The sequence below is a fragment of the Grammomys surdaster genome, unplaced genomic scaffold, assembly GCF_004785775.1.
Source record: "Grammomys surdaster isolate TR1022 unplaced genomic scaffold, NIH_TR_1.0 125548, whole genome shotgun sequence".
Lineage (NCBI taxonomy): Eukaryota > Metazoa > Chordata > Mammalia > Rodentia > Muridae > Grammomys > Grammomys surdaster.
The window spans coordinates 212,120-222,266 of record NW_021620397.1 but is presented as its reverse complement, the minus strand read 5'-3'; the positions used below and the strand labels follow the sequence as shown (position 1 = coordinate 222,266).

Sequence of the window (10,147 nt, the reverse complement as noted above, 5' to 3'; positions counted from 1 at the left end):
AACTTTGAAATTAAAATTTTATGCATATTACATGAGGCTACACTAAAATATCAGAGATTATAAATTTAAACTATTCAAAAAATGTTTATTTGGAAAGCTAGATTTGTGACTATAGACACAGATTTTCTGTATTCATTTTTCCACTGAGGGATATCTGGGTTGTTTCCAGCTTGTGGCTATTGCAAATAAGGCTGCTATGAACATAGTGGAACTCGTGGCTTCGTGGGGCATCTTTTAGGTATAAGCCCAAGAGTAGTATAGCTGGGTCTTCAGGTAGATCTATTTCCAGTTTTTGGAGGAACCTCCAGATTGATTTTCAGAGTGGTTGTCCCTGTTTGTAATCCCACTAGCAATGTATTCTTCTTTCTTCACATCCTTGCCAACATGTGCTGTCACTTGAGGTTTTGATGTTAGCCATTCTGATTGGTGTAAGGTGGAATCTCAGGGTCATTTTGGTTTACATTTTTTTGATGACTAAAGATGTTGAACATTTCTTTAAGTGCTTCTTGGACATTTGAAATTCCTCAGTTTAGAATTCTCTGTTTATCTCTATCTAATTTTTTAATTGGGTTATTTGGTTTTGTGGGGTCTAATTTCTTGAGTTCTTTATATATTCGGGATATTATCTCTATCAACTATACAGTTAGTGAAGATCTTTTCCTAATCTCTAGGTTGCTGTTTTGTCCTATTGATAGTGTTCTTGGCCTTACAGAAACTGTCCATTTGTCAATTGTTGATCTGAAAGCCTGAGTCATTTGGTCTCCTGTTTAGGAAAGTTTTCCCTATGCCAATGTGTTTGAGGCTATTTCCCACTTTCTCTTCTGTTAGATTCAGTGTATCCAGTTTTATGTTGAGGTCTTTGAATCACATGGACTTGGGCTTTGTAAAATGTGATAAGTATGGATCAATTTGCATTCTTCTATTATGCAAACTACCAGTTAGACAAGCACCATTTGTTGAAGATGCTTTTATTTTATTCCTCTATATGGTTTTGGCTTCTTTGTCAAAGATCAAGTGACCATAGGTATGTGAGTTTATTTCAGGATCTTCAATTTAATTCCATTATTGATCTGTCTGTCTCTGTACCAATACCATGCTGATATTATTATTGGTATATAGTACATCCTGAGGTCAGGAGTGATTCCTCCCAGAAGTTCTTTTATTGTTGAGAATTGTTTTCACTATTCTTTGTTCTATTTGTTTGTTTTTCCATATGAAATTGAGAAATGTTCTTTCCATGTCTGTGAGGAGTTATGCTTGAATTTCAATGGAGATTGCATTGAATTTGTAGATTGCTTATGGTAAGATGGCCATTTTCACTATGTTAATCTTACCAGTCCATGAACATGAGAGGTTTTTCTGTCTTCTGAGGTCTTTGGAATATTAGTCAGCTATTAAAAAATGAGAACTTCATGGATTTTGTAGGCAAATGGATGGAATTAAAAAATATCATCCTGAGTGAGGTAACCCAGACCCAAAAGGACATGCATGGCATGTATTCACTGATAAGTGGATAAGTAAGACAAACAAAACATACTTAATACCCATGATATAACCCACAGACTATTTGGAGTTTAACAAGAAGAGAGGCCCAAGTGATGATGCTTCATTCTCATCTAGAAGGGAGAACAAAATATTCACTGAAGGCAGGGAGAGGGAGGAACCAAGAAAGGAAATGGGAGGGGAAGGACGAAAAGGAGGCAAGATCAATAAGTATACAGGGAGACAGGAGAGAAGCTCGGAGTGCCAGGAGAATGAATGGCAGTATGCAGCTGCAGGTGTTGGATGGGAGGCAGGAGGAACTACTTGAAAGCCCAGAGATCTGGGATGAGAGAGGCTCCCAAGACTCAATGGGGATAACCTTAGCCAAAATAGCCAACAATGGGGAGATGGATGCTGAATAGACTACCTCCAGTAGATAGACAGGGTCCCCAGGGAAGAAATGAGATCACCCACCCATGTTCAACATTTTTGATCCAGAATTGTTCCTGTCTAAAGGAAATGCAGGGACAAAAATAGAACAGAGACTGAAGGAAAGACCACCCAGTGTCCAGCTCAACTTGGGATCCATCCCATGTGCAGGCACCAAACCCTGACACTATTACTGTTGTCATGTTGTGCTTCCTGACAAGAGCCTAGTATGGTTGTCCTCTGAGAGGCTCTACCAGCAGCTGAATGTCACACCTGTGGATACTTACAGAAAAACATTGGACTGAGGTCATGACGCCCCCAATGGAAGAGTTAGAGAAAGGACTGCAGGAGCTGAAGGGGATTGCAACCCCATACGAAGAACAACCATATCAACTAACCTGGCCCCTCAGAGTTCCCAGAGACTAAATTATCAACCAAAGAATAGACACTGGCTGGTTCATAGCCCCTGGCACATAGGTAGTAGAAGATTCCCTTGTCTGGCCTCAGTGGAAGAGGATGTGCCTAATTCCATAGACTTGATGCCCCCAGGGAAGGGAGATGCTGGGGTGAGGTGTAGGTAGGTTGGGGAGCACCCTCTCAGAGGCAAAGGTGAGATCTGAAATGAGGCAGCATTTGGAATTTAATAATAATAATAATAATAATAATAATAATAATAATAACACAGCATGACGGGGCTTTATATGGTAAGGAGCATGACAAATCTTGAAGAAAAAAAACCTTCAAAGTTTTTCCTAAAATGTTGATGTAAATGTTTGCAAATTGGTAAAATTACTGTTCACAAATAAAGACCAAAAGCTAGGTAGTTGTTATGATTGCTTTCTTATCACAGAATCAGTGGCCAGCATGTGGATTGGCTCAGGAGATGCAATGGATTTTCCTAAGATTAGCTGTCTGTGCCCCACAGATAGCATTACACAGAGCATTCTTCCCATACCAGAAGGAGCTGTAAATCTCATTGTCTTCCATATCTCCTGCCTCCATTTTAATTATTTGTCTTTCATTTTAAATAGAAGCAAATGCCAGGTAGGATGCATGCATCTTTGCTCTGCCAGTTTTACATTTCTCACCAACAAAATAGAACTGTCTCTTTTCCTTTTGTTCTCTTAACTTGTTATATAGGACACTCTTTAGAAATATATAGTTTGCTAGCTTATTTGCAGAATTTTGAAAATCACAAAATCAAACACATGGATGATGACCATTTCTAAAAAATGGTGTTCAGTGTTTGTCATAAGCAAGGTGATTGTGGGAGAACAGAGGCATAATCTTCATATTAGGAAGTGGGTTCTTATGTATTGAGATGATACCGACTCTTATTCAAAAGCATCTTCTTCTTATTTCTCCTGAGAAAAGCAATTTCAAGTTGTCAGAATTCATGTGATTCTGACAGTCACTGCAAAGGAAAGAATTACTTAGGAATTTTTGTTGTTCTGGCTTCAGAGTCCAGAGTGAGAAAGGGGAGGGGGCATTGAGCAGTTGTATTACAGCATTTGTTTCTATTAAAATAACAACTTATGTGTAATTTTTACTGATAACGTCAATGTTCTGCTTCTACAATGTGCTGGGTTTTGCCTCATATCATTATTTTGGAAAAAAAAACATTTGCATCTCAGATATTCTAAGTATGTGTGTTCCCAAAGAACATTACCAATAATATGGTAGCAGAATAGTCATTGGAACACTAAATCATTGCATTTTAGAATATTATTTTACTTTTCCTTCTAACTTACACATGTGTTGGAAGTAATGATTATATCTACTTTAAGTCATATAACAACTCTGAAGAGAGTGTAACCTTAGGGCCAAGGAGACACAGACAACTTAATACAAAATCTGTATGGCTCTGGGTACAAAGACCATGTTCCCTCCAAGATGCTTCTGGGACCGTATTTATTAAACAACCCCTGGTAAAAGATGGACACTTAACTGTAATTCTCAGACTCTGTGTTATTTTATCATTCTTAGAACACGGACTTGTCCAAATTTTATGGACTTAAAGATGTAGACAAGAAAATAGAAAAATGAAAGCAAATATGTATTATCTCCTGTGTGTTACAGCATGCAAAGCAAGCCTAGCTTCTCTGTCAACCAACTGCAAACAATTTCTACTAAATTCCTGACTTTCCTGAACAGTATTTCATATTTAAGTTAGGTTCCTTCAGGTTTCCCTTCTTGGCTAGTTTTGAGAGCCTAAAGAATGCTATAACCCTGTTTGTATTTCCCATGAAGGTGGTAATTTAGTGCCATTTTCCCCCAGGACTCTGCCTCCTGATATGGGAGATATTTCCTCTTGCAGCCACAGGCATCCAAACTCTTTAATTTGGATTTTGAGTATGCTTCAAAACACCCATTCAGTTGAAGCTTTCTTTCTCAGGGAGGCTCTTGGGATGTGGTGGAAACTTTAAGGAATAGAATCTAGAGATATTTAGTTCATTGTGTCTGTGGCCTCAAAGAGACTATAGGGTCCTAATCTCTACATTTTCTGCATTCTGCTTCCAGATCATGAGCTATTTTTTTTATGAGACTCTTACTGTTATAGCTCACCACAGACTTCAAACTAGTGAAGTTAATTGGTCATGCCCGGAATTTCCTGAATCATGAGATTAAAAGCAAACAAACAAACAAACAAACAACAAAAAACCTTTAATCATTATAACTTGGTTATCTCAGGCTTCTTTAAAAAAAAAAGTAACAATGTAAATCTATATAACTCAAGTAACAATTTCATCATTTCTAGGTTTTGTACAACAAGTATCTTTCTCCAGATCTTTACAGAGCTCTCTTTGAAGTTTCTGTACTAACTTGATTCTTTCTTGCTTTATGACCTTTTCTTGTAGAATGCTATCTATGTTAGGGTTACTATTGCTATGATAAAACATCGTGACAAAAACAGTGTGGAAAAGAAAGCATTTAGTTGGCTTACACTTACACAACACTCTTCATCACCGAAGGAACTCAGGACACAGGAACTCAATCAGAGTAGGAACCGGGAGGCAGAAGCTAATGCAGAGGCCATGGAGGAATGCTGCTTACTGGCTTGCTCATGATGACTTGCTCAGCCTGCTTTCTTAGAGAACCCAGAACCACCAGCCCAGGGATGGCACCAACCACACTAGTCTAAGCACTCCCACATTAACCACTAAATAAAAAAGTGCCCTAAAGGCCTCCTTATAGCCCAATCTTATGGAGGCACAGTCTCTGTTGAGGTTTCCTCCCCTCAAATGACTTTAGCTGAACATACATGTACATGACCTCTAGAGGATGGACTACTCCTGTAATTACTTATGTTATGGGACAAGGTAAAGGGATATTTGCATCCATGATTATTTCCTGACACAGCTTAATGAGAAAAAGGAAGACAAGGCTAGGCAGTCTAGTCTTAATTAGATTAGCTACTCCAGGCATTCTAGGAACCAGAAGCTTTTCTGTTATAACTGAATAAATAGGCACAATGAAATTCACATTTGAAAGGAAATAGACCAGTCTAATAGCCATTCTGAGTCATAGTTACCGTGATTGCCTGTGTAATTCCAGCCTCTTTCTCTGAATATTTTCCTATCATACTCTATACAAACAAAGCATTACAATGATATTTATAGATGAATAACTCTACTCTGATGCTGTCAATAACAACAAAAAATGTGGGACTAGGTATGTTCCGCCTTTAGTGAAAACTGAATTTCATTCTGAGTTTCAGATAAGTACTTCTGTCAGAGCCAAGTTCGAAGGATATGCCTGTCTTGATGGCATCCTTGACCACTCTTCTGTATTTCCCGCACTTTGTGCCATCTTAAATCTGTTTTACTTTTACTTGAATTAATGTCACCTTCTGTCTACACCAGTTTCCAGGAACTGTCTCATAAGCTTTAAAAAAACATCCTGAACTTCAAGGAAAGCTCAGCCTGAGGTGACACCTCTAGCTCAGTGTTGGAAGATGCTACATATGAAATACAGTCAATTTGTTTCTAGAGTGCGGCAGATAGAGTATGTGAGGAAGATAATGGATCTGAAGCTTTTACGTTTGTGATAATCCATTCTACAACAATTGATGACCAACTAGTGTACATTCATGATATACTAAAAGCAATCAAAACTATAAACATCAAAGTTCCAAATTTCCCACCTCTTCTAGATGTCAATTTAAGGATTACCCTCCACACTATAATTTTTCCATTTCTTTTCCCTAAATGATATGTCTTTATTCTCAATGACTGTCGTGTAAAAATCAAATTGAGTTAATAGAACTCAAAATCTTCTCCTGACCCATGCATTTGACTCATTCAAATGCATGCATGCAAGCACACATGTGAACACACACCCATTTGTAAGGTCTCATCTGGATATGTATATACGCATAAATACATAGAAGTGGAAACTGAGGATGTTGCAAGATAAGTGAGTGATACTAGTCTTACTGTATTGATATCTATTGATCTATAATAGAGCACTTATCGTTAGTCTGGTATGGGAGAATCAAGAAACAGTGATCTGTAGCCAATCTCGGTAGTTAGTGATACCAAGCACATGTTTTACTTGTAGTCTGGAAGAGCCAAAAGCTAATAAACAAAAATCCTAGTGTTAGTATGGTATTACCCCTTATGCATTGTTGATCAGGAAAGTCTCAGAGTTCCCTAAGAGAATGCAAACTCCTGCCATTCATGTTGATTGCTCAGCAGAACTACCTGAAACAATCTTAGGGCTGAAGAGAAAGCATACCCTAGTTGGAAAGTATAATGGATAAAATTAACTAGTATTGAAGTAGTAAGTTACATCATGCCGAACAGCTTTCATAGTGGCAAAAGCTGATATATAGGTTTCTACAGGAGAAAATGGTGTTAGCCGGGTGTAAAGTCTGTGAACTACAATAGCAACCTGACAGGTAAGATGCATCCATGGGCGTATAAATGTCACTATTATGGGTTAACAAACAGATCTCAATCAATTTAAGAATTGTTTCAAAAGAGAGAATGTATGCCTTGTGCTATAAACTAGGTTAAAAAAAGAACAATAAACCCTGTTAGAGAAGGTCTTAGGCACTAGGGGGAAGTTATTATTATTTAGGTAAATTGACACAGCACCAAACTTCCTTCTAAGTGTTTATATTTTTACCCATAGATAAATTCTATCTCCACTCTAACTAGGAATACTCTTTGGAGTGACAGCTGTAGACGCAAACAAACACTGCTGTTCACCATACTGAGATTAAGTTTTGGTTAAGTACTCCGCCCTAAACAAGAGAATGATAATACACAGTATGAGGCTCAGGGAACACTGCAGAAATGGGAGTCGAAAGATTATAAGAGATGGAAGGTATGGAGAAGGGAGAAGGGAGAAGACAATGTTGTCTTCTGGTCATTCTATAGTCATTGTAGTAACAACCACACAGCAGCTCTGGCTGCCTGGGCTGGGCCTGCACACAACTGGTCCTGAAAACAGTCCATCATGAGTAAGGCAGGCGTTCAGAGAGCCATGTCCTTCCCTGCTAAACCATTGGCTACTGAGAGATTCTTGGGAAATGTCTCCAGTTGTATACACACCGTTAAGTCTACCAGTCTCCAAGGACAGTGGTAAACTCACGGTCAGACAGACAGCATTAGTTAAACTTAAATATCATCAAACACAATAAAAAGATATGACTATAAAACGGATCTTGGAAAAATATGGGGAAGGTCAAGAGATGTGGGAGTGAGAAAAGAGAGAATAAGGTTGTGAGTGAAACAAACGCCTCATATATGTATTCAATTGTCAAGAGGATAACTTCATAAAATGAGGTCGCAATTCTCATGAACTACAGTATCTCTTTACTAAAGGTTGTATTGTTGTTTACTGTAGATAAATTATAATTACAAAAAATATTAAAAAATAAGTTTCTTGACAGAGGTACCTTTCATATTTTGTCTTCAACTATGTCATCTTCAATATTAAATATCTCTACATAGTAGAGAATGTAAGCTATTTCTATTGAGGTGACTTTTTGTTTTCATGATAGAATATTTTTAAAAATTATTTTATTAATTGAAACTAGTTATATTTCAATTTCTAATACATAGTGCATTGTATTAAACTAAATACAATTTTCACCTCAAAAGAGGTAGAAACTACTTATTATTTAAAAAATAATTTTTGTAGTGGTGGTAGTCATGGTGAAGTATGTGTGTGAGTGTCTGCACATGTACACACACCTGCATGCCATTGTATGTATGTAGATGTGACTGGACGCCTTTTGGGATCTAGTTTGCCATTACCAGTTCTTTGAACTCAATGAGGTTTGGAGTTGAGTTTAGATCATCCGTCTTGTGTGGCATGTGCACATATCATGCATCTTACTGACCAGAAAGAACTTTTTTTTTTACTTTATTAAAATACTGAGTTTATTTCACATGTATATTTGTCTCCCTACCATTTCCACATCTGACCACCACGATTACTATGTTCTACCATAACATTCCATACATACTTAAAACCAAGTAAAGGGTGGAGTTCCACCCTTGAAAACTAAACAGGCATTTTAGACAACACATCCTTGGCAATTGAACCTGGACAACATTTATCAAACACAGTAGGGAAAGTTCTGACTTTGCATTATAAAAAGGACAGCCAGATATCAACTATTACAGAAATGAAGTAAGACAGAATATTTCAAACTGTTTAAACCATTTTCTTAAAGAGACTTCCTCCACTGCCAGAGATCTTGAATAGCCTCCTGGTCAGTCATCCGGAAACAATTCTTCACATAATTAATGAACTTGGCTTCCATTTTGGGAAGGGAACCACCTTTTTCTATACTTGCTTGCATTTTTGCCTTAATGTCTTCTACAGAACTAGGTCCTTTTGGTGTTTTAGGAGTTTTTTCCTGTTTTTTGAAGGACTCTTGACCCTTTGATCTTGGTGTTGATGGTTTTAAGTCTTTTCCATTTTGGTTTGATTTTTGTGCATTTTTGGCAGGGGTATCTCATATAGATTTGTTCACTGGAACCTTTTCCTCAGTTTCTTCTTCATCAAAATCATCATCATCATCATCTTCATCGTCCTCATCATCTACATCATCGCCCTCCTCATCTTCATCAAGTTTTACTTTTTTCTGTGGAACCTTGTTACCACCTCCAGGAGCAGATCGCTTTCCAGACATGCCCAAGAGTTTTACATCCTCCTCATCTTCATCTTCTGACTCTGCATCTTCCTCTACAGCTACTAGGTGGTGTCCACTAATGTGCACAGGCCCTGAACCACACTTCAACCTTAAGACCACCGGTGGCGTAATTTCGAAACCCCCAAGCGAAACTGTTGGTTGTACAGACATTTTCAAAGTTGCCAGTGTTACTTTAATTGGACTGCCTTCATAGTTCATTGCTTCTGCCTCTACGATGTGTAATTCATCTTTTGCTCCTGCCCCTAGACTGACTGTTCTCAATGATAACTGGTGTTCATTTTCATCATTATCCACTTTAAAGTGATAGTCTTTGTCAGCCTTTAGTTCACAACCGAAAAGGTAGTTCTGAGGCCTGAGAGGGCTCATGTCCATGTCAATCGAGTCTTCCATGAGGTGGAGGCGCGCACTCCGGTGTGGGAGAAGCCGGATGGAAAAGAACTACCTGCTGTTCCACAGAACAGACACGCAGGACGGAATCACGCTCCAGAAAGAATTTTTACTCTTTAGTCAACAGTGTATGATCATCCCCAGGAACATGGGTTTATCTTATCCCAAATTACATGTTCCAATTATGGAAATGGTTTTCCTGACTTTTTTTAAATTAAAGAATAAATTAAAATGATAAATTAAGACCATGTTTTCCTATTGTTAAAAAAAAATCAGGTAGGCAGGCTACATATAGGAAAAATCTGTTTTAGGTTTCAGATAAGTTTGATGAGATTTATAGCTTTTGGTTTGGTGAAAACGAGTGTTCTTACTACATTCCAGTTACTACATTCCAGAAGGTTTTACCTAATAGTATCAAAGATATTAGGCCACACAAAGGAGAACAATTCATGCTATTAATGAGAAAAGTAGCTCAAGGTTACCTGGTTGTACCTTTTCAACTCTTCAGAATAAAAAGTACTAGAACTCATTCAGTTTTATAGATTCCTCAACATAGGCAAGGCCTTTTGCCCCTAAATCTAGGAACATCTATTTACAATTGTCTTTATAAAACAGTTTCTGAAATGTATTTGGATGAAAAATATTAAAGGAGTAAATAGGAAAATCTTACCCTATCAA

At 37.7% G+C, this 10,147-nt stretch overlaps 1 pseudogene; it reads right to left on the bottom strand.

Annotated features, from left to right (window-relative positions):
* Positions 1-8,534: 8,534 nt before the first annotated feature.
* Positions 8,535-9,560, bottom strand: LOC114638172 (annotated as a pseudogene).
* Positions 9,561-10,147: the final 587 nt, after the last annotated feature.